A 25,779-nucleotide genomic window follows, 5' to 3' on the forward strand; every position below is an offset into this window, starting at 1 on the left:
AGGTCTGGAACAGTTAAAGGAGTTGAGTCTAATAAATAAAGTACGGAGCTCTTGGAATACTTAACTTTAATCCATAATTGGAGAACATCGCTCTTGATGATAAATAATTACAATCTCAATATAAACTGGTAATGGCGCCTTGCTAGGTCGTAGCAAATGACGTAGCTGAAGGCTATGCTATCGTCTCGGCAAATGAGAGCGTAATTTGTCAGTGAACCATTCCTAGCAACGTCGGCTGTACAACTGGGGCGAGTTCTAGGACGTCTCTCTAGACCTGCCGTGTGGTGGCGCTCGGTCTGCAATCACTGACAGTGGCGACACGAGGGTCCGACGTATACTAATGGACCGCGGCCGATTTAAAGGCTACCACCTAGCAAGTGTGGTGTCTGGCGGTGACACCACAGAACCTACTCTCATCAATTCTTTCTCGACACCAGAGTAGCCACGCTTGGTGGTGTCGTTGTACCAATAGCCGCCTGACCATAGGTAGACGTGATCTTAATCCTGCTGCTCTGATAACGCAGCAGGTGCAACGTGTGCCTCGTCCCTGGATGACGTTCGCCCAAGGCGTCGATATTGACGTGCGTCTGTATTATGTGGACATCCAGAACCCGGTTCACACGTGCAGGACGGTTCCACAGACCACTGTAGAAAGCAGCAACACGCCACTGTGCTCAACACGTGCAGCAATCCGCTGATGCGTCCATGAAGCTTCCCGCAAGCCCACAGTGCGACCCAATTCAAATGGCTGAATCCGTTCAATAGGAGCACAAACTCGTCAGTGGGGCATGGTTGTACCGTACAATGTAAGTTTCAAACGTTTTTCAGTTCTAAACTCTGTAAAGCTACTGTCTGGAGAGTCTAAACAGAGGGTACACTGGCAGGCCATCAGATCGCCGATGAGCGTGACAAATGAATCATTAACTCCATAATCTCCCAGTACACAAATATTATAGCCTGGTGCCACTGAACACAGTCCTTGAGGGTAATGCATTTTTTCCGGCAGTATATATTAAACATAAAGTACACCGCTGTGACACACTTCATGGTGAATTTTAGAGCACAGGTGTAGAAAAGAAAATGGCGAAGTGAATCACAAAGGGAATAGTTTCTGAATTACTTGGAACTCTGGTGCACTATTGCGGTTCAGTGCTCCCACAGCAACGATTAGATTAGAAGTAATTACGCTGGTTACGTTCCTGCACTGCTAAGCGCAAACAAGTTTTTGTGCAACGAGCAACATTGCTATAACGACCAGAGCTGAACATTGTAACATTCCGTGTACCGTGATGAGCGCGCACGATCTCTCGACGTCAGAAAGCATAAATCGTCTTACAGTCTTCACACACGCAAGAAGAGAAAGAATACATTCGTCTACTTGCCGCAAACAATGGCTAGAATTTGCTACAGAGCAGAACAGAGATAAAAGTAAAGTAATTACCCACCTAATGATAACGGCTCTGTGAGTGTAACAAAATTGAGACCACATATGAAGTTGTTTCATTCACAGATTACATGTGTCACCTACATAAGCAAATTGGTCAGAAATCACTCCCAGAAGACTTGAAGCTAATAGCGTGCAACTGGGCGCCCTGATAATAATGGCCTTAAGTTTGGCGAGGAAATTTCTTCATGTGTGCCATATTCAGCCGAATCTACTCATTAATCCCGCAGAGCTACCAAATTGTGTGGGAGTCAACTGATACGTCTCAACCGATGTTCGGACCACTCTCTGATATTTTCTACATTATTAAGTCCGGTTGATTTAGCAAGCCAGTCTATGTGGAGCGGGATGCCGTAGCGTTCGTCAAATCCCGAATGTATGCCTGCTGCCCGCTGAACGGAGCAGTTGTCACCTTGGCACCATACTCAGCGTGAAGATATAGAGACAAGGGCAACATCAGGACACCGAGAATACCGAAATAAACATGCTGATACATGTCCACGCTAGCCTCGAATGCAGTGCAGATTAGTCTCGGCTTTCGGTATACTCGATGACTGGCCTCATTCTACAAGAGGTAAGGACGACATTACATCCTTCCAGACAGCTACAGTATAGTTTCTGTGTTTTTTGGTCCACTTCAGATCCAGTATTCGCACTCGAACGGAGCAGGAGGTTTCGCGGCTTGTAGCCCAGCCCTTAAAAAAAAAATGGGATAGCAAGAGACTGAGTTCCTTCGACTGGAAACCACTGTGCTCACGTGAATATACACAAATTTTATTTCAAATTCTTAATTGTAGACGCTGTTAGCAACAGACAACGAATTCTTTCATGAACAAAGCGAACCTTATTTTAAATAAAATAAAATCCAGTTAAATCCAACATAAGTGATCAATAAAAATGTGAAAAAAAACTCTGCAGTAACGGCAATACTTCAGGCTTTAATAACAATTGCAGAAACTCTCGTTCCAAAACGGTTTTTGTTCTTTCTTTAACTATTTATAAGACCGTGGAATTACAGAGTACTTAACTGACAAACTGCGCATTTAAAACTTCTCAATGTATCCAAACAAGCAAAATTTTATTGAACAGTTATCTAGCCAGACGTTGTGGCCGAGCGGTTGTATGCGCTATAGTCTGGAACCGCGCGACCGCTACGGTCGCAGGTTCGAATCCTGCCTCAGGCATGGATGTGTGTGATATCCTTAGGTTAGTTAGGTTTAAGTAGTTCTAAGTTCTACGGGACTGATCACTTCAGAATTTAAGTCCCATAGTGCTCAGAGCCATTTGAACCATTTGAACAATTATCTAGCTTTAATCGTTCAAGAAATAGTACTGTGCCAAAACAACCGATGTACTTCATTAAACACATATAGTGAATTTTAAAAAATAAATATAACCAAGAGCCAGATCCTTTTAACAAACAACAAAACTACATTTCATCAGAAATGTGTTACAAAGTACCAGACAACTTTCAGCCACTGCTGTGGTTCACCACAACGGCGAGGACCACTGACGCGGCCACTTGCACAGTTGTAATCGCACCATTCTGCCTAACGAACGAGAACACACAAGTCGGCAGATAATGAGTACATTAGACTATATTCAGGACACACCAAAACTAAATTAATTTTTTAGCAATGACAATAATCCAAGTAAACCTTAAAAATAAGTCACTCCGCAAGATACCATCAAACTGACGCGCCCACACCTTTGTCTAAATTGCTTAAGTAGGGTACCAGCCAACAAGGCAAGAGATCCGATTATCCTATCCTATTACTAAACGTTGTCAGTATTGAACTGGTATACACTCAACAGTTTGAATGTATCTAACATAATGAGAACGAGGAACAGTTTAACCATTGAACCAAGTTACCACACATGCAAAGTAACCTTGTGGTGTACCACAGCCATAAGACCGGCAACAAAATGGCTAAAGCACATACGATGGACAAAGATAGGAAACGTGGAAGGGCGAACCCAGGCTGAGCACATCGTTTTCCCTTAAGAAATTACAAATTTATTTCAAAATATACCAACAATCAGAATGGCAATTAATATCACAATCTTCTCTTGCACCTGATGTAATGAGCAGCAAGTTTCCCTTACATAGTCAGTATTTAAGGCAAGAGAAATATCAATTTAAACAACAAACTTCACTTACAGCAGGAAATTTAAAACGGAGAAACAATACTTAAAATAACCACCGTTTATGACAATGAGTAGGCCGAAGCCACCCTTACCCTTGCCGGCGCCACTCTTATAACTCAGTAGACCACAAGTTTAAGTAATCCAAAATTTTAAACTGCCATAAGGCCCTTGAATAAAATTCACATAAGTAAACAGTGGAATTAAGTCAAGGTTCCTAAATATAATTGCACAACAACCAAGAACAAGAATCAATCCTCCGAGAAAGAGGGTAAATTTACAACTTTAAGTGTGGTGATCGTCCAGAAATTTACAAGAAGTGTGCAATCAAGGTAGGCCAAGCTGACTGTCAAGAGCAGTGAATTACAGATGGACCTTAAACGTTCAAAAGCTTAAGTACAGTAAATGTCCGTAAGTTCAAGTACAGAAAATAGATTCATATGTTCGTTACGTTAGATAACAAGAAAGGGCAAATTCGAAAAGGCAGTTACTTAAAACCACCCATCAAATAAAATAACCACAAAACTTAACTTGTTTAGCAGCGCAGCTGCAATCCAAATTGCAGCGACAGCTAACGGCCACCGGAGACACGTTCCGGGTACACGCACAGACCGAGATACAGGAGTACGTTCACGGGGTCAAGAGACGCGTCAGCTACAGCGTCACGGCTCAGAAGCCAAGGCTGTCAACAAATAGCATTCACGCTACGACACTCAAGTCAAGAACTCCGACTATAAGGTCTTCGGGTCATTCAAGACTTAATAAAGCCCTTGAAGTAACGTAACGTTCGCTAAGCAATTGCTTAGCTCTTCGATAGGTGAATAAGGTGGTGGTGGTGGTGGTTAGTGTTTAACGTCCCGTCGACAACGAGGTCATTAGAGACGGAGCGCAAGCTCGGGTTAGGGAAGGATCGGGAAGGAAAGCGGCCGTGCCCTTTCAAAGGAACCATCCTGGCATTGGCCTGAAACGATTTAGGGAAATCACGGAAAACCTAAATCAGGATGGCCGGAGACGGGATTGAACCGTCGTCCTCCCGAATGCGAGTCCAGTTTGCTAACCACTGCGCCACCTCGCTCGGTGAATAAGGCTTAAACCTTTTAATTACAAGCAGAAATTTCAGTTACTATACTAAAACTGCTAGTATAAAACGATAGGACACTTGCGATAATCAATAGCATATTTACCAACAGATATCGAATGCTGTTTTAAAACCACAGAATAACAGATACAAACTTACCCACCTGGCGCGCAGTTGGGGCTTAACATTTATAGGTAAGACTGAGGTTGCAAAACCTCAAGGTTTTAACACATCTAAAACAAATTTAAAAGAACATTAGTTTAAAACATAAAAACCTGATTCAACATTGCTCAAAACTTACAACAGATAAGAAATGACTTACAGCTATGGAACAACAAATGGAAACGCAAGTGCACATTAACTGCCGTCGCAGAATCGGAGAAGAACAGTTCAAAGACATCTTCGTTGATCCATTACGGACCATGAGACAACGGCTAGCATGTATTTCTTGATGCAATAATTTACCAACAGCCGTATGTATTGCAGAAATTTCTTTTATGAACTTCTTATGTGCTACCAGTTTCGGCATTACATTGATGCCATCTTCAGGCCCCACACGTCATAGTCGTAAAATCGCTATACACATCGATGTTTGCTAACCGTCCCAGTCTGTGTCGCCTGGTCCCAAGAGTTGTTGCATAACGATTTGATTCACGGGTCCAGTTATATGGCTCCTTCCTTGTATAGCGTTTTTACGACTATGACGTGTGGGGCCTGAAAATGGCCCCAATGTAATGCCGAAACTGGTAGCACATAAGAAGTTCATAAAATAAATTTCTACAATACATACGGCAGTTGGTATATTATTGCATCAAGAAGTTCAAAGCCAAGTTTACCACTTCAGTGGCCCATCTAAGTATCCACGTAACCCGAGACTAACTCGATTCTAACAGACCAACTGCCCGTGCAACACTTCTCACACACACATAAATAGAAATAACACTCGCGGCTCCAAACAGGTTCCAGTAACCACAAGAAAACCTCACCTTTCAAACTCCACAGGCGAGGTTCACTGAGACAATAAACACAATACGCACCGTACCTTCTTTAGTACTCCACATACTATTATCAAAAGCACCATTTCGGGCACCAGCATCCAAACTACAGACGACGAGAACATTCCAGAAGGCAAATCGCTGGTGCACTCTCTCTCCAAATTTCAGAAATCATCTAGAGTGGATGCTGTCGTGTATACGGCTCCGAATACACCAAGAGGCCCCAACGGCCACCATGTCGATAGACTGATCCCTCAGTCAGGGCCGGCCGGTGTGGCCGAGCGGTTCTAGGCGCTTCAGTCTAGAACCGCGCGACCGCTACGGTCGCAGGTTCGAATCCTGCCTCGGGCAGGGATGTGTGTGATGTTCTTAGGTTAGTTAGGTTTAAGTAGTTCTAAGTCTAGGGGACTGATGATCTCAGAGTGTAAGTACAATAGTGCTCAGAGCCATTTGAACCATATGAACCCTCAGTCCGTAACTACTGCCGCATCGTACCAAACCAACTCCCCAACAGCAGCATAGGTCCCTTCTTTTCCTCACTCGCCAACAGCGATCAAACAAGCGATTTAGTGCCACCCTCACGCCTTTACCGTGACGCCAGTCAGTCAGAGGATCCAAAGACAGCACAACCCCTCCACGGTTCAGGACTGGAAAGTAATTTTCTTAATGACAGTACCCTAATGAAATCGTTCCAAGGCAAAATCCGAATTCAAGCAGCCCATCACGCACGTGTAACGAAGTTCGTTTTTCGACAATTAGCTCCCGGCTAACGCCGGCAAAGTGCAGCAGCAGTCAATTGAAGGAAACGAATGTTGAGAGGAACGACAAATATAACAGCAATTCCGTGCACAGCTATTGCTCACATTGTTACGACGGAACCCAGATGAGCCACTCGTCCCTCAGCAGATTTGCACCACGCGCTTCCTTCATACGCCTATTGGACGCGGCTCGCTGTTGAGTCCCAGCTTTACCGGAGAGAGCCACCACCGTTTCAGTACCACATCCCCTCTCTTCAGCAAATTTCTCTTCTTATCCTCCCTGTACCCTGAATTCTCCGATGCGCAGGTGCCAAAATGGTTCAAATGGCTCTGAGCACTATGGCACTTAATATCTGAGATCATCAGTCCCCTAGAACTTAGAACTACTTAAACCTAACTAACCTAAGGACATAACACACATGCATGCCCGAGGCAAGATTCGAACCTGCGACCGTAGAGGTCACGCGGTTTCCGACGGAAGCGCCTAGAACCACTCGGCCACAACGGCCGGCGCGCAGGTGCCCTCCATTCCAAAGACCATCTCGCCATTAGCATTCACCTAATGGGGCAGGATACTTTGGGCGATAACAAAACGAGCGCATCTAAACCGACACGTAAGTTTCAAATTTGAAATATTTTCTCGGAAACTGGATGAGATGTGCCGGCATTCCCTGGCGGCAACAATTCGCGTTCGGTTTTAAACTGATTGTCATTGACAAGATGTGACAACAGTCTTCATTTCTGTTCTCATACCGTGCTACGTGGTAGCGAGTGGACCACTATTCCTCATAGACAAGCAGGACAATCCGGATTGATATACCAGCAAATCGTCTAGCCCCACTCAAGGTGTGGTTATTCGCACGTCCAAACACAACAGCTGTTTTTATCAGTCTATCACGTCTCCGCGACGATCCATCTTACTGTGCTAATTATGTGCAACCGACGTGCGCATACATACCATTTCACAGTTCCAACTTAACGCCAACGGTGGAAGATCACTTGACAGCCTGGTACCACTCCTACAATATTTAAGCCTTCCGAAGCGACCAGTACGCTTTTTTAAGTGGATGACTGACATTTTTCATAGTATTCTTAACAACTGATAGGCGAGACATCTCGGTTTGTCATTCGCAGTAGAGATGTCACGGTTTCTGCTTCTTAAAAAATGCGCTTACACGAGCACATTAACAGTTTTTCTGGTTGCTGCCACATCCCGAACAGAGATCTTTTGGAGTTGTCTCTCTCCCGTGAGAGGCTTTGTAAAGGGCAGCATGTGAAGTCCGCACTCTGCCGTCGCTGATAAGGAGACGAAGAACGGTGGGCAGCCGCGCGTCCGTTATTTCGATGCTGACCGCGGTCACGAATGCCGTCCTTGACGACGGGAGCAGACGGGATGGCGGCAGCCGTGGGGGCGGTGGGGGCGGCGGTGGCGGCGACGGCGTCTACAGAGCATGGCCCCAGCGTGGCGCCCGTCCTCGACCTTAAGCGTTTATTCTCTCTGCGTAGGCTGTTCCCGTGTGCCATTTTCGCTAGGTGTATTATTTGATGTTTCAGGCTCTGCTGGCGAAACTGAGGGTTTCATAGTTGAAAATCTGTTGGATGACTATCAGTTTGGCTTAGGAAAGCAAAAGATACCGGCGAGTAAATGCTAACGTTACGTTTGATAATGGCAGCTAGAGTTAAAAAATCGACACACTTTTACGGGATAAAAAAAGTTCGACATTATAAAATGGTTAATTTGTTCGAAATTGGCAGAAACGTAGGTGTAGCGTATAAGGATAGACAGATAAAATACAATATGCACAAGAACAAAGAAGGAGAAAAAGAAAGCAGGATGAAGAGCGAAATGTTCGGATTAAACAGGTTATAAGAAAGACATGCAGTTTCTCCGTCTACCACTCAGTCTGTACAGCGATGAATCAATGACGAGAACAAATCATAGGTTCAGGAGTTTGCTTAACATTTAATGCGAAGCAATAGCAATGGTAATATTCGTTTATGACATCACTGTCCTCAGCGAGATCGAGGACGAATTGCAGGATATAACGAATGAAATGAAGTCTACTGAGCACGGAAGCCGGCCGCGGCGGCCGAGCGGTTCTAGGCGCTTCAGTCCGGAACCGCGCGACTGCTACAGTCGCAGGTTTGAATCCTGCCTCGGGCATGGATGTGTGTGATTTCCTTAGGTTAGTTAGGTTTAAGTAGTTCTAAGTTCTAGGGGACTGATGACCTCAGATGTTAAGTCCCATATTGCTCAGAACCATTTGAACTGAGTACGGAATATGGATTGAAAGTCGGAGAAGGAGAAAAGTAATGGGCAGTGTCAGAGATGAGATTAGCGATAAACTTAACGGCAGATGTGGGAACCATGAAGTTGGCAAAGCGAAGGAATTCTGAGGATGGAACGAGGAGGCTATCACAGGCAAAGAAAGCATTCCTGCCCTAGAAGATTTACTAGTATCAGAATTGGCTTTAATTTGAGGAAGTAATTTAAGAAGATGTACGTGTAGAAAACGGTGATGTGTAGAAGTGAGTTATAAGCAGTGGGGGAACAGAAAAAGAAGAGAATTGAAGCATTTGAGACGAGGACGTTGAAAATTATGTAGACTGATAAGAAATGAGGGCATTCTCTTCAATATTATGTGAAAAATACCTTTAAAAAGGAGGTATTAAGTGATAGGTTGTTTAGTAATACACGAGAGACTAACTTCCATAGCACTAGAGAGAGCTTACAGGGTAAAAACTGGAGGGGGAGTGGAGTCAGCGTTTCGAATATATCCAACAAATAATAGAGGATATAGGGTGTAAGTACCATTCTCAGTTAAACAGGTTGGCATAAGAGAAGAACTGACGGTGGCCTACATCACACCAGTCAGAAGAATGTTATTCCAAAAAAATATATACGTTTTCAGAGTTTTTTGCAGTCAAATCAGCGAGCAGATAAATGTGTGTTCGACGTAGAAGAAACAACCAAAGAAGTTGTCGAAATAGCGTGTAAAAAGAAAATGAGAACTCGGCTGCATCTCAGAAACTTGTAAAACAAGTACATTACTGATGGCTCAAATGGCTCTGAGCTCTATGGGACTTAACATCAGAGGTCATCAGTCCCCTAGAACTTAGAACTACATAAACTAAACCAACCTAAGGACATGACGTTCATCCATGCCCGAGGCAGGATTCGAACCAGCGACCGTAGCAGTCGCGCGGCTCCGGACTAAAGCGCCTAGAACCGCTCGTCCACCGCGGCCGGCTACATTACTGATACCTGGCACCCAAGACACCATACAGTCAAACAACAACAACAACAATATTAACTACGCCCTGGAAACAAAACGACCAATAAGATACACGAAGCGTCGCCAAGAAACTCATTACTTTTCGTTCTGCAAAATGATGTATCATATTTGGCTTTAGTGCCAATCTTTTGAAGTTCTTCTGTATAAGATACGATGTGAATGGTTTCCTCTGTCGCTTTGGGTAGGACTGTTTCATAATTGAGTGAGAGGCAAAGAAATTACACTAGAAAATTTTATTCATGTGCTTCTTAGAATATTAAGAAAAATACATGATTAAGTTTATAGGTGATCTAACGGTATAAATGTGCGGAATGTAGTGCGCACAGTTACTACCTCTGGCGCAAAAATGTCTATAACCCGGCTAGGCATCGAGTTGAGGGTACCTTGGATGACCGATACAGGAACGTCATTTCCTGCTGTTTCAGTTATACGCCAAAGTTCGTCAGACGAAGGCGGGTGGAGAGAGACCAGTCTCTCGGTAAACCAAGACCAGGTGTTTTCAGCTGGTGAGAGGTCTGGAGAACGTGGTGGCCACGACAAGAGTCAAATACCGTGTGTATGGAGGTAGGTTGTGAAAGCACAGGTATCATGTGGTCTTGCGATATCTTGTTGAAAGATTACATCCCAGACGCTACGAAGGTAGGGCAAGAACACCGCCCTTAATAATTCAGAAATACAACATCTGCTGTACAAACTGCAGGCTGTTGCGAACGAGTCGTGATCGTGTTTTGTACCCAGTGACATCCTTAATCGTCACGCGTGGTGGTGAGGCCATGTGACATGGCAAATTCAATGTGATAACGTTCGTACTACTCAGAGTTTCCATGTGTCCACTGAAATGTGTGCGGAACCAGGACTCGTCCGAAAAGTGTTCGTGAGGCTACCGCTGTGTCCATTGGTGTTATTCGCTCAATATTGTTTGCACACTTCTCTCTGTTGTCGCGACAACATAAGCCGCAACAATGTTAACAATCCATGGTGCTCCATAAGTCACCTTACTGTACATATAGATATATGAGTACATCTGGCTGAAATCAAGCCTGTTTCTTGATTCAAGGCACATGACGTTGCTGTAAGATTCTGTATATCCGAGTGGCGAACATTATATCTCTCCTCTGGCTCTCTTGTCGCGTGAGGCGTTTGAAATCCTGCATGGCATACAGTACCCCACTCCTGGAACCAATGGACTCCCTACTTGTATGACAGTCGACGAAGGCGAGCAACAATATCCAGGAAATTAGTAGTCTTCAGTAGGCCATAATCTTGCCGTTGTAGAATTACGGCATATGCTGGTAGACGTTCCTCCTCATTACACGGGGAAAAACACAACATTTTCACAAACAACTTTCAAATGCAATCTTTGAATAATAAAACATCGGATTCTTTCCTTATGTACAGATTACGAACTTTCTGGATACGCACTGAAATGCTAACCTTTACACATCCAAAGCATGTTTTACACTTCATGCCAGTTTATTACTTTCCACCTTCTGTGTGTTGCGACTGTAATTGCAAACAGAGCGTATGTTATACCATAATGATCTACCCAGACGGTAGTCTGTCACGTCATCTCAAGCTATCAAGAGGATGCAAGTTTGGGATGTGTTGTCCATCAGGCTGTCACCCACACTGCTCAGCACTCAGAACGCAACATACAGTACGTCACGGTCGTTTATGCTGGTCTCGCAATATAGCTGTGTTAGTTGTAAGTAGCGGATATGAATGAGGTTGTGAATCAAATAACAAGTATTCCAATGAAACTGGGATTGGATACCGATGTCAGCTATCAGTTGACCAAAGTTTGTTTCTGATATTTTGATGTAGGGTCATGTCCGACACGCGCTAGTAAAGAAGTTGTATAAGTTGTTTATTGCTATTTAACGGTCAGAGTTCCATTTCCATTTATAACGACTATAGAACCTAAACATAGTTGTACTCTGGTATCGATGAAATAAATTTATTTTTGCATACTGATCATTACGAGATACACATAGTGGAGAAAGTGATCGTCTGCGAACAGCCTCATATGGTTAAAACTTTATCTCTCTGATCTCTTACATATATGGTAAAAAAGCAGTAACCTGATTTGGTGACTAACTGTCCCCCCAGTTGAAGTTAGTCATAGGGAAAAGAGGTAGACGGAGGACTTCGATCGGAGGGTACCTAAGGAAGGTAGAGAGTTTTAAATACGTTGCAGATTTGATAGAAATTGATCTGAATAAAAAATAGCGTGAATCAACAACATGAAGTAAGGATGTAAGTTCGTAGTGTGCATCTGCTTCATTAAGAATCTTTTTATAATTGGGTAACTACGATATTACCAAACAGTGCTCTAACCTGAAACCTTTATCCCTGTACGCAGCAGAACAAATACGGTAAGAACAGAACTACTTAGAGGTAGTAACTTACGGAAGAACAGACGCTTAGGAAGATACAGGAGTCGCGAAGAACAGGAGACTATTCATACAGCACGCACAGTCCGAGTGAATCAATAACTGTACACTCAGATAGAAAGGGCCTCAGATACCATGACCAGAATGAATAGTTTCGTCGGACATTTTATAATAAGAATCACTGCTGATGATACTTCATGCACTGCAGTTGTATTGTAAGAATAAAAAAACACTGCTGGATCCAAGTTTTACAAAGGAATTTGGAAGAAACTGAAGTGCATGAAACAGAGATATGTAACACAGAAAAATTCGAACGCAAAATTGAGGATGTGGCAAGACAGAAGTTTGCAGGGCAGATTTAGATCCAAGATGGAAACATCACAGGCAGAAGTGCGACGGAGAATACTGGACAAGCATCCAGAACGAAGGAAAGGAAACTGATCCGAATTAATGTGTGACCAAGACGAAAAGAAGGATGAGAAGCACACCCTTTCTGATAAAAAGTAATCGTCATTAGAACGAAGACAGGTCGAGTTAGATTCATTATCCCGCTTGTCATCATCATCATCATCATCATCATCATTCACTGAAGCGCCAAAGAAACTGGTATAGGCATGCATATTCATATGCAGAGATATGTAAACAGGCAGAATACAGCGCTGCGGTCGGCAACGCCTATACAAGTCAACACGTGTTCGGCGCAGTTGTTAGATACGTTACTGCTGTTACAATGGCAGGTTGTCAAGATTTAAGTGAGTTTGAACGTGTTGTTATAGTCGGCGCACGAGCGATGGGACGCAGTACCTGCGAGCTAGCGATGAAGGGAGGATTTTCCCTTATGACCACTTCACGAGTGTATCGTGACTATCAGGAATCCGATAAAACATCAAATCTCCGTCGTCGATGGGGCCGGAAAAAGACCCTGCAAGAATGGGATCAACGACGACTGAAGAGAATCGTTCAGCTTGAGAGAAGTCCAACCCTTCCGCAAATTGCTGCAGATTTCAGTGCTGGGTCATCAACAAGTGTCAACGTGCGAACCATTCAACGAAACATCATCGATATGGGCTTTCGGAACCGAAGGCCCACTCGTGTACACTTGATGACTGCGCGACACAAAGCTTTACATCTCGCCTGGGACCGTCAACACCGACATTGGACTGTTGATGACTCGAAACAAGTTGTCTGGTCGGACGAGTCTCGTTTCTAATTATATCGAGAGGACGGACGTGTACGGGTATGGAGACAACCTCTTGAACCCATGTACCCTGCATGTCAGCAGAGGATTGTTCAAGGTAGTGGAGGCCCTGTAAAGGTATGAGGAGTGTGCAGTTGGAGTGATATAGGACCCCTGATACGTCTACGTGCGACTCTGACAGGTGACACGTAAGCATCCTGTCTGATCATTTGCATCCATTTATGTCCGATGTGCAGTCCGGCGGACTTGGGTAATTCCAGCAGGACAATGCGGCACCCCACAAGTCCCGAATTGCTACAGAATAGCGCCACCACTAAGTTTAAACACTTCATACATGAAGTTTAAACACTTCATACATGAACATTATTGAGTATATCAGGGATGCCTTGTAACGTGCTGTTTCCATCCTCTCATACTCATATGTATGTATGGAAAGCCCTCCAAGACTTAATGTTGTCAGCTCTCTTGAGCACTACTTCAGACATTACTCAAGTCATGTCTTGTTGCTTCACTTATGTGTGCTCGCTGAGGGCCTACACGATACTAGGCCGGTGCAGCAGTTTCTTTGGCTCTTCAGTGTACTATCCCAAAGTTGAGGGGAGAGTTGTGGGCAGGATATCTCACGCAACGTGAAGGTGATTCCTGGCGTTTTGTTAGGGAGAGGAGACATAGGAATTTGACAAGTCGGTTTTCGTGCATCTAGGTTAGCACCATTCTTTCTGTATTCGGGACAAGTGGCGCAGGCCAGTATTCGTCCTATTTTTTGCTGCAGACCGCGACAGGCTGACCGCAGATGACGGACGACCCTGGGGGACGGGGACGGGACTGCGGCCGGCGGCGGCGCGGCCGGCGCGGCTGTCGGGCGGTTCTTTACGGCGCCATTCAATGGAAATACTGCGGCTGGCTGCGGCCGCTGCCGTGGCCGTGGCTGGGACCGCGGGCTCGCCAGCAGCGGACGCCGCGTCCCGAACCCGTCGCTCCGGCTGCGCACTGCACCACAGTGGCTCGCTCTGCCAGGCCGAGTTCACGCAGCATCTTCTGCAGCACCGCTGTTCCTCGCGATTAGCACCTCTACATGAACGGAAGGCAGCAACTGGGAAAGGAGTTCAAATGGTTCAAATGGCACTGAGCACTATGGGACGTAACGTCTGTGGTCATCAGTCCCCTAGAACTCAGAACTACTTAAACCTAACTAACCTAAGGACATCACACACATCCATGCCCGAGGCAGGATTCGAACCTGCGATCGTAGCAGTCGCTGGGAAAGGAGTAAGAGAAAGTTGCAGTCTTTCCTAGGGATGGAGGTTAACATTGAAACAACAGGGTTTTTTTTTCGCTCCAGTTAAAACCTGAGTGTTATAACTCATCAAAAAATCAGTTTCTAAAATAAGTTATTTTCGGTTTTTTATTCCAATTACTTCCTGTAGTAAACGTGGAAATCGAACAAAGGCTGAAAAATTTTGACTCCTTCACATTCATAGTACATAGAATCAAAATATTATATTAAATACGCAAATAAAAGAAAATTTAATCCGTCCGCAGTGGGCTGTTTTTCTCGAAAACTAACGAATGTCTACACACAGCAAAAAAAGCTACCAGTAGTCTCCCGTAATTTTTTAAAATCTGCTCAGAAACCATGTTTTAATCGGGGATCAAAACACTATTCAGGCTTTATAAGTAGCACTAAAGGGTGAAAATAGAGGTTGAAGAATTTTGTTTTGCCTTTGAATTTGTCCGTTTCCAAAGGCTATAAGGCGCTACAGTGATGGACTGTGCGGTGGCCCTGGCGGAGATTCGAGTCCTCCCTCGGGCATGGCTGTTTGTGTTTGTTCTTAGGATAATTTAGGTTAAGTAGTGTGTAAGCTTAGGGACTGATGAACTTAGCAGTTAAGTCCCACAAGATTTCACACACATTTGAACATTTTTGAACACTAAGTGAAACGCTAAATGAAACAAAAGGTTAGGTAACATTCAGTGGAGAAATTTCGGAACATTTCGAAATTAAAGCAGGAATTGGGTAAGACGTTGGACTCTCCCCAGTGCCGTATGTATTCCAACCTCTGTCTTCCTCTACAGATTTTTACTCTCTGCTGTTTCCTCTAGTACCATGGTGGTTATTCCCTGATGCCGTCAATTCCGGCTTTCCCACTACCCGTGATTCCCTGGCATACAATTCTGTGCTCCAAACTCTTCTTTCTCAAATTAAAGCTGATATTTAATATCAGTAGACTTTTCTTGGTAGGGCATCACCTTTTTGCCACTGCTATCTGCTTTTTATATCCTGCTCGCTTTGCCCATCAGCCGCGCGGGGTAGCCTCGCGGTCTGGCGCGTCTTGTCACGGTCCGGGCGGCTGTCCCCGTCGCAGGTTCGAGTCCTTCCTCGGGCATGAGTGTGTGTGAGTTGTCCTTACCGTAAGTTAGTCGAAGTTAGATTAAGTAGTGCATAAGCTCAGGGACCGATGACCTCAGCAGTTTGGTCCCGTAAGACCTTTCCACAAATTTCCAATTTCCTTTGACCGTCATGGACATTTTGCTCCCAGGATATCAGACATTCTAAATATCTCTACTTCGTGATCACCAGTTCTAATTTTATGTTTCTCGCAATTCACAATTCCCGTAACTTTCTTTTAATCTTATCGTTGATATCCTTTCGCAATGAATTTTAATCTCACTCTCAAACCTCTCTTTTGTCTTCGTCATTGCTTCTTCGATGTACAGATTGAACGTCACGGGCGAAAGACTGTATGTCTTGCACACTTTTTATCTGAGGACTTCTTTATTGGTCTTCCAATCTGTTCCCTCTTGGTTCTTATGCATATTACGTACTACCCAAAAAAATGTTCAAATGTGTGTCAAATCTGATGGGACTTAACTGCTAAGGTCATCAGTCCCTAAGCTTACACACTGCTTAACCAAAATTATCCTAAGGACAAACACGCACACCCATGCCCGAGGAAGGACTCGAACCTCCGCCGAGACCAGCCGCACAGTCCATGACTGCAGCGCCTGAGACCGTTAGGCTAATCCCGCGCGGCTTACTCTTAATTTCACCGAAGGATGTTTGACTTTGACTTTGAATATTTCCAACGATCATTTCTTTTACGTTTGTTTGTTTTTCCTGCAGCCCGGTACTTCCTATTTATTAAATTCCTAAGTGAAATATATTACTGACTCCTGTCTTTCCCTAGACGTCTATGTACTTCCTTCTTTCGTCGATCTGTTGAATTATTTCTTCTCTTACCCAAGGTTTCATCGCAGTTTCCTTCCTTGTGCCTATATTTTTTTAACCAGCATGTATGATTGCCCTTTTAGAGATGTTAACTCCTCTTTAGCTGAACTGCCTACTACGGTGTTCCTTATCGCAATATTCACATCCTCAGCTAACTTCAAACGGGTCCAGTCATTCCTCAGTACATTAGTATCCCAGTTTTTCCACAAAGATTCTTTCGGACGATTCTCTTAACCTTCAGCCTATTCTTCATCATTAGTAGTTTGTGATCTGTGTCTATATCTGCTTCTGGGCACACCTTACAATACAGAATGTGATTTCAGAGTCACTGTCCGACCATGACGTAATCCAGCTTAAATCTTCCCGTCTCTCCAGATCTTTTCCAAGGCTATCTCCTCTCTCATTCCTAATGCAAAGCCCAGATTCTGCCGTAAGTCTTTCTTCTATCTTCTCCCCTGCGACAGCGTTTTACCTCTTACAAAAAGCAATCTATTTGAGCAGCGGAAACTAAAGTCAGAGCTAAAATTTGGAAGCACCAACACTGAGTTAGACTGCTTAACTTTTGCAGGTGACCTTGTTATTCTATGTCAAGATATTAAAACGGCAGAAATGTGGCACCCACAATACTAATACTAAATTTGGGAAAATTGACAGTATTTCTGAGTTTATATATTTAGGCAAACAATTCAGTAAACTGGCCTACAAAAGACTGAATAAGAAATTAGTTGTCATAAAATGGAAATAGTTTTCAGGCTTACAAAATACACCTGTAGCATAAAATGCATCTCAGATACACCAAACCGAGACACTACAACACGCTCACGAAATCAGAGTGTCTCTATGTGGCCGAAGAACTGATTTTTAAGGTTCCTTAGCTCAGTTGTTAAAAATTGAACCCATACGAGAGCGAGTCCACTGTTTTCGCGTCCCTCCGACAGGCTTTATTATTAAAGTCAAATATAGTCGGTTCTCTCAATAAAGTGACTTTGCTATGTATCTATGTACGTAGTTAATTAAGTCTGTGTATAAACATCAGAGCGGATTTTTTAACAGAAGGGAAAACACTGATAAACTCGAAAACAGAGAACGAAAAGCAATCAGAAAAATTTTACGTCCTAATTATACTGCAGAAGAACAGTACAGACTAACAGCGAATAAAGAAATTGTGATGTATACCGACATGTGCGGGGATATGAGCAAACGCATGCCAAAATTCCATAGGATTTAAAAGAAAAATGCACATCTACAGCTTCCTTCTATTTTTCTATAAATTTCTAACATCTTGAACTGCTTTAAGTTGTCGAACGCTTTTTCCAGGTCGCAGATCCTACGAACGTGTCTTGATGTTTCTTCTTTTTCTGCAGGCTGTCCAGTAAATGAAACATTGAAGTAATAAAATGTATCGGTGCAGTAGAAGATGTACTGCAAGAAGTAGGAATAACAGAAGTTGAATTACCAGGAAGAAAAATATTTAAGCAGAAAATTCATAACTCAAAAGTTGGCCTGGCAGAAAAACCCAAGAAGACTGGAACAAATATGGTCCGTTCTAAGATAATCAGTATATAATGTCCACGAAGAAAGCTACAATAATGGACATGAAATGACCCATGGTGTACAGCGCGTGCTTCTGTAGGGACCACACACGAATAATAATAATAATAATAATAATAATAATAATAAACTGTACTTGTCTATTTCGATAGGGGTGGCTGCAGGAAGGGCATCCCGCCACCCCTTCAACTAACATTGCCACATCCGATTAACCATGCCGACCCTGCGTATCCGCGGGAAAAACGGCACAAAAGAAAGAAAGAAAAGAGAGAAAAGTTGAATCTTTCCACGATAAAAATTAGAGCATTTAGCTCAGGATAATAAATGATGCCGCCACTATCGTGTGGAGAAAACACCTTTTTTTAGCCGCCCACTATGGGAACAGACGCTGCAGTCTTGTGCTTTTATATAAAAACCTGCCTCTCCCGCCAGTTCTACCATTCTGATGAACTTCATATCGGCCTTCACTGCCTTTGAGGTCTTCACTGTGATCCTGGCAAGGAACGCTGACCAGGATAAGGTTAACCAAGGTTTTCTAATGAGGTGTTTCTTCTCCACTGCCTCCCTTTTCAACCGAGCTTGGGAACGACTTTGGCGGAGTTGTATGCGGTTCATAGCCGGGTAGATGTATATATGTGTGTCGAGAACCCTCAGAGCGCATGTCCTAATTGCACTTGTATAGTTTTTATTTTCCGTATTTTTTTCCGTTTTCTCAGCCTCAAGGAAATGTGGATCTTTAAGTGAAAACGTCATCGGTGAGATCGCTAAGCTGGAGCTCAAAAGTGGGACAGTGTTTTGCCGATTCTCTGACTTACAGCGAGTCGTGGAGACAGCTTCCGTGCCGACCGTTTGTTAGGCTGGAGAAAGAAAGGCGCCAGATGAAGACCGGGGTTGGCCTGGCTAGCGTTCGCTGCGCGGCCAGCTCTGGACGCGGCTGAGGCGCGCGTGACTTCGTGGCGGCCGCGTTTACTCGCCGCGGTGGGCTATCCCCAGTGAGGTGGGCACCGCGCAGTCTCAGCCGCCACTTTCACCACTGGCAGTCACGAAGCGCGTGCCCGGACTCTCAGTCCAGGCGGTAGCCAGCAGAATTGTCACCTGCGTCATAGACATGACAGGGTCGAGAATCTGACAGAAACTATCATACATCTGTAGTGACCACAGCCCCTCCTTTTCAGTATGTACACACTCGACTTACTGTAAACGTTTTCAAGGAAGTTCACTTTCGTTTTGTGGCCCGCATCGCTCCAACTTTTCTAATGCCGAAACCATCTGAACCACTGATGGGAAGTCTTGGGTGTACATTAAGAAATCTCAGAAAAACCGTCGCATCTGCATTTCACCTACGCAACAGACAGGGAAATTACAAATCAGAAGTCAGATCCAGAGGCCAAGTCTTGTCGTACTTTTGGCACCACTATACAGCGGTTCGACAAAAAACACGAAAATACCGCGAGAAATACTCGGTTGAACATAAATGAAGATGGTAACCAAAGCCGAGCGTTCCGCTGTTGTATTTGCCAACGAACGGCACCGTTGCAGAGTCCTCAACGCGTTGCAGGTGCCAGTTGTGTTCCAAATAATATTCTGTGTGGTTGTGAGTGCATTACGACGGAGCAGAATGAATTCGAACGTGGGCAGATTTTTCGTGCTTGCATGGTGTGTGCCTTCGCAACCAAGGAAGGCAGTGTATGGAATTTTCATAACACATACAGGGAAAGCGGAAAAACATCGTCCATTAAGTAACGACGCGGACCAAAGTGTCTGTTGAGTGATAGTGACGGACGGTCACTGAAGTCGACTGTGGCGCAAAATCAGAGAACGACAGGTTTGGATGCATAGATCCTGAGAAATCAGTACCCAGAACAACCACCTCTGGCAGTAATAACGGCCTTGATACGCCTGGGCATTGAGTCAAACAAAGCTTGGATGGCGTGTACAGGTACAGCTGCCCATGCAGTTCAACACGATACCACAGTTCACCAGGAGTAGTGACTGGCGTATTGTGACGAGCCAGTTGCTATGCCACCATTGACCAGACGTTTTCAGTTGATGAGAGATCTGCAGAATGTGCTGGCCAGGGCAGCAGTCGAACATATTCTGTATCCAGAGAGGCCCGTACAGGACCTGCAACATGCGGTCGTGCACTATCCTGCTGAAATGTAGGGTTTCGCAGGGATCGAATGAAGGGTAGAGCCACGGGTCGTAACGCATCTGAAATGTAACGTCCACTATCCAAAGCGTCGTCAATGCGAACAAGGGATGACCGAGACGTGTAACCAATGGAACCCCATACCATCACGCCGGGTGATACGCCAGTATGGCGATGACGAATACACGCTTCCAATGTGCGTTCACCGCGATGTCGCCAAACACGGATGTGACCGCCATGATGCTGTAAACAGAACCTGGATTCATCCGAAAAAATGACGTTTTGCCATTCGTGCACCCAGGTTCGTCGTTGAGTACACCATCGCAAGCGCTGCTGTCTGTGATGCAGCGTCAAGGGTAACCGTAGCCATGGTCTCCGAACTGATAGTCCATGCTGCTGCAAACGTCGTCGAACTGTTCCTGCAGATGGTTGTTGTCTTGCAAACGTCCCCATCTGTTGACTCAGGGATCGAGACGTGGCTGCACGATCCGTTACAGCCACGCGGATAAGATGCCTGTCATCTCGACTGCTAGGGATACGAGGCCGTTGGGATCCAGCACGGCGTTCCGTGTTACACTCCTGAACCCACCGATTTCATATTCTGCTAAAGGTCACTGGATGTCGACCAACGCGAGCAGCAATGTCGCGATACGATAAACCGCAATCGCGATAGGCTACAATCCGACTTTTGTTAAAGTCGGAAACGTGATGGTACGCATTTCTCCCGCTTACACGAGACATCACCAGGCAATGCCGGTCAACTGCTGTTTGTGTATGGGAAATCGGTTGAAAACTTTCCTCATGTCAGTACGTTGTGGGAGTCGCCACCGGCGCCAGCCTTGTGTGAATTTTCTGAAAAGCTAATCATTTGCATATCACAGTATCTTCTTCCTGTCGGTTAAATTTCGCATCTGTAGCACGTCATCTTCGTGGTGTAGCAATTTTAATGGCCAGTAGTGTATTTAATAGTATTATGAATATTCAGTATCCATTTTAATAGAAGACCTACAATCAGAAGTTCCATAATCAGGTTGTAAAGCTGAGACTTCTCATAAATGTTTTCCGCACACATGGAGATACCTAATGAGTCATTTCTTGCAGCCCTTACAAAAAATAAATACCAAATTACTCAACTAATACGAGTATAAACTTCAGTCCCAGGTTAATTGGCATGCATTTTTAGTATGCTGATTTCGACTATAGAATTTCTTGCTGAAGTGCATTGACATCAGATGGTGAAGTACATCTACATCTACATCTAGATGGATACTCTGTAAATCACATTTAAGTGCCTCGCAGAGATTTCATCGAACAACCTTCACAATTCTCTATTATTCCAATCTCGTATAGCGCGCCGAAATGATAAACACATATATCTTTCAGTACGAGCTCTGATTTCCCTTATTATATTGTGATGATCGTTCCGCCCTATGTAGGTCGTTGTCAGCAAAATATTTTCGCATTCGGAGGAGAAAGTTGGTGATTGGAATTTCGTTAGAAGATTCCGTCGCAACTAAAAACGCCTTTCTTTTAATGATCTCCAGCCCAAATCCTGTATCATCTCTTTGACACTCTCTCCCATATTTCGCGACAATACAAAACGTGCTGCCTTTTTCGATGCATTCCGTCAGCCCTACCTGGTAAGGATCCCACACCGTGCAGTATTGTTCTAAAAGAGGTCGGACAAGCGTAGTGTAGGCAGTCTCCTTAGTAGGTCTGTTACATTTTCTGAGTGTCCTGCCAATAAAACACAGCCTTTGGTTAGCCTTCCCCACTACATTTTCTGAGTGTTCTTTCCAATTTAAGTTGTTCGTAATTGTAATACCTAGGTATATAGTTGAAATTACGGCTTTTAGATTAGACTGATTTGTCGTGTAACCGAAGTTTAACGAGTTACTTTTAGCAGTCATGTGGAAGACCTCACACTTTTCGTTATTTAGGGTCAACTGTCACTTTTCGCACCATTCAGATATTTTTTTAAAAATCGTTTTGCAGTTTGTTTTGATCTTCTGATGACTTTATTAGTCGATAAACAACAGCGTCATCCGCAAACAACCGAAGACGGCTGTTCAGATTGTCTCCCATATCGTTTACATAGGTAAGGAACAGCAAAGGGCCTATAACACAACGCACAAATACCACAGCCGACCGGTTGCAAATAATTCTGAAGACATTGACCTAGGTTTCGGCACCTCTAAGAATGTGTTCATCAGAATGAAATTTTATCATCCGTGAAGTTACATTGCTAGCAGGGATCATCCGATGCCAGTAATTTTAATACATGCCAAATATATTGTTTAAAAAAGTACTTGGTGTCATGGATCGTTGAAGGAAGAGAGTCGTATATTTCAAACTGGGCTTGCAACCTCACTGTCACAAAGGAGGACCTGTTCTTCACGGGGTGTCCGATTGGTGCCACTTCAGAGTGGCAAGCCCAAAGGCGAGGGAGTTCCCACCATCTCACCATCAAAAAAGTAGTAGTAGAGGTGTTCCTGGTAAAGTTTTCTGCAGGAATTATTTTTTTGCCGGTGGATACAAACCACCGAGGCAGTAAAACTAACAGAGGCACGTCCTGCAGCCCACTACGTCGCAAAAATGGTTCAAATGGCTCTGAGCACTATGGGACTTCACATCTGAGGTCATCAGTCCCCTGTAACTTAGAACTACTTAAACCTAACTAACCTAAGGACATCACACACATCCATGACCGAGGCAGGATTCGAACCTGCGACCGTAGCAGTCTCGCGGTTCCGGACTGAACGCCTAGAACCGCTAGACCACCGCGGCCACTCTGTCGCAGGATCTCGTAGATAGCAGTTGGTATTAGATCGTTCGTAAATATTAACCCTCAACTGTGCTGTCGTCTCAGCCAGTAGCATGCGCTGCGCCGTCCTATAATGAAAATCTCGTATCTGAGGAAAGCTATGCTTGCCTTTCGTAATTAATATTGTTGCCTACCAATAAACTTGGTTCCTTTCTTTTCTCAGTAGCGCGTAGCAGATATGCATTACCTCTCACTGGCGTCACGATTGTTGAGATACGAATTATCTACCCAACAATGCAATAAAAATATTTTTGTTTTAATTGTGAAAAACGAGGTTTTCATTCTAAGTTGTCAGTAGCTGTACAGGGGTGACCCAAATGTCCGCTAACATTTAAAAATGCACTCATCCATGGATAGCTTATGTAGAGAAGTAACAAATGGCACAAATGCATTAAATGTCATCATTTTTTATTCAAATCAAAAACTAATGCGAAAGTTAGTCAACTGATGGTGCTGTACACACTACGTCAGTGACGTTGCATGAGATTTACTTTTCCTTTATTGCTATTTCATCTTCCTTCGACTCATGTAGGCGGGGGTGATGGGGGCTGAGGGACTGGCAGCGGAACAAATACCTCACTCTTCAGCCAGTAGAACTTAACACTAACGTAGATGCTAAAAAGAAAGGCACTTCGAGCATTTGTGGTGTGGGCGCTTCAAAGAGTGGGGAAATACGACGCTTGGTTTTCTAACGTGTTGTGTACTGGCGAAGCATATTTCATATTCCGAGGGTCTGTCAACATCCACAATTGCCGCATTTTGGCTACCGAAGATATTAGAACTGTTTTGGAAACCCCACTGGATGACGAGAAAGCTGCGGTGTGCTGTAGATTTACCACATCAGTCGTGATTAGGCGCTTTTTATTCGAGGAAATACGGGTTGCTGCTTTTTAGACTGTTAGCGTGAAGAGTCAAAATACGTCGACATGTTACAGATTCGCATCATCCACAGCCTGGCTGATAAACATATCCTGTAAGGTACGACTTTTATGCACGATGGCGCTCCACCCCATACTGCTAGACTACAGGTAATGATGATGAATAACGCCCGGCATGTTAAACATTTGTCATATAGAATATCGTCTTTGCTAAAAATTGTTACGCCAGTTATTCCTTTCGTATAGCATGAAGCGACATCTAATAGTCTTTCTGTGCACTTCGTTTTGGTTTTATGATTTCAAGCGTTCATATCAGTTTTTACGTCTTTCTGTAAAGTATTGAATTTTCGAATGTTAACGGACTTTTGGGTCACCCTGTATATACTGCATCCATCACTCCATCGGGTTATCTCTTTGGCGTCATTCTATTGAGACTAATGTCCCTACACGTCATTAAATGTTGATATGTATGCAATATACAGTGAGGTGACAAAACAAAGTTTTGCAGTACCTCCTAATATCGTGTCGCTTTAACATTTCCGCAGCGTAGTGCAGCAGCCCGACGTGCCATGGACTCAAAATGTCTTTGGGAATCCATTGCAGAAAAACTGAGCCATGTTGCCTCTCTGGATGTCCATAGTTGGGAAAAAGTGCCGCGTGCAGGCTTCTGTGCACGAACTCACCTCTCGATTATATCCCATAAATTTTCGATGGGTGGTCAGATCATTTGCTCGAATTGTCCTGAAGGTTCGTTAAATCAATTGCGAACAACTGTGGTACGGAGACATGGCGCATTGTCATCCTAAAAATTACATTGTTACTTGGCAGAAGACTGAGAGGAAGAAGGAGATACAAGATGATAGACAACATAAAGGGAAGAGGAAATTATGCGGACCTGAAGAGGATGGCTGAAGACCGGACAGCCTGGAGAACTACCATGTGAAAACCTGCCTTTTGGCAGAACACTAATCATGATGATGTTAGGGAACACTAAGTCCTTGAATGGCTGCAAATGGTCTGCAATAACCGAACATAACCATTTCCAGTCAACGATAGGTCCAGTTGGAGCAGAGGATCCAGTCCATTCCATGTAAACACAGCTCACACCATTTTGGAGCCACTACCAGTTTGTGTAGTACCTTATTGACAACTTAGGTCCATGGCTTGGTTAGGTCTGCGCTACGCTCGGGGCCTACCACCAGTTCTTATCAACTGAAATCGGCGTTCATCTGACAAGAGCACAGCTATCCAGTCGTCTAGTGTCCAACCGATATGGTTACGACTACAGAAAAGGTGCTGCAGGTTATGTCATGATGTTAGCAAAGGTGTTACGATGTGTTGTCTGTTACCATAGGCAATTAACGGTAAATTTCACAGCACTGTCCAAATGGATACGTTCGTCGCACGTCCCACATTGATTTCTTCAGTTTTTTCACGCAGTGTTGCTTGTCTGTTAGCACTGACAACCCGAAGCAAACGCCGGTGCCCTTGCTCGTTAATGGAGGTCGTCGGCCACTGCGTTGTCAGTGGTGAGAGGTAATCCCTGAAATCTGGTCTTCTCCGCACAATCTTGACGCCGTAGATGTCGGAAAATTGAATTCAATAACATAAAATTCCTTTACTTCACGACTATGGTCAAAAGATTTTTTTGTCTCCAGACTACCGGTTTCGGTCAACAATGACCATCTTTAGATGTGTTACAAAAACATGTCGTAATATACTGGAGCCGTAATGGCATCGTCAAACGTTAAGCACAATATCAGCGCCAGCATCGTCAAAAATGCATATAAATAACAGCATATGTAAGAGTCATCTTGTCAGCAGCACTGCTGACAAGATAA

Source organism: Schistocerca nitens, chromosome 6, assembly GCF_023898315.1.
Source record: "Schistocerca nitens isolate TAMUIC-IGC-003100 chromosome 6, iqSchNite1.1, whole genome shotgun sequence".
In the NCBI taxonomy this organism is placed as follows: domain Eukaryota; kingdom Metazoa; phylum Arthropoda; class Insecta; order Orthoptera; family Acrididae; genus Schistocerca; species Schistocerca nitens.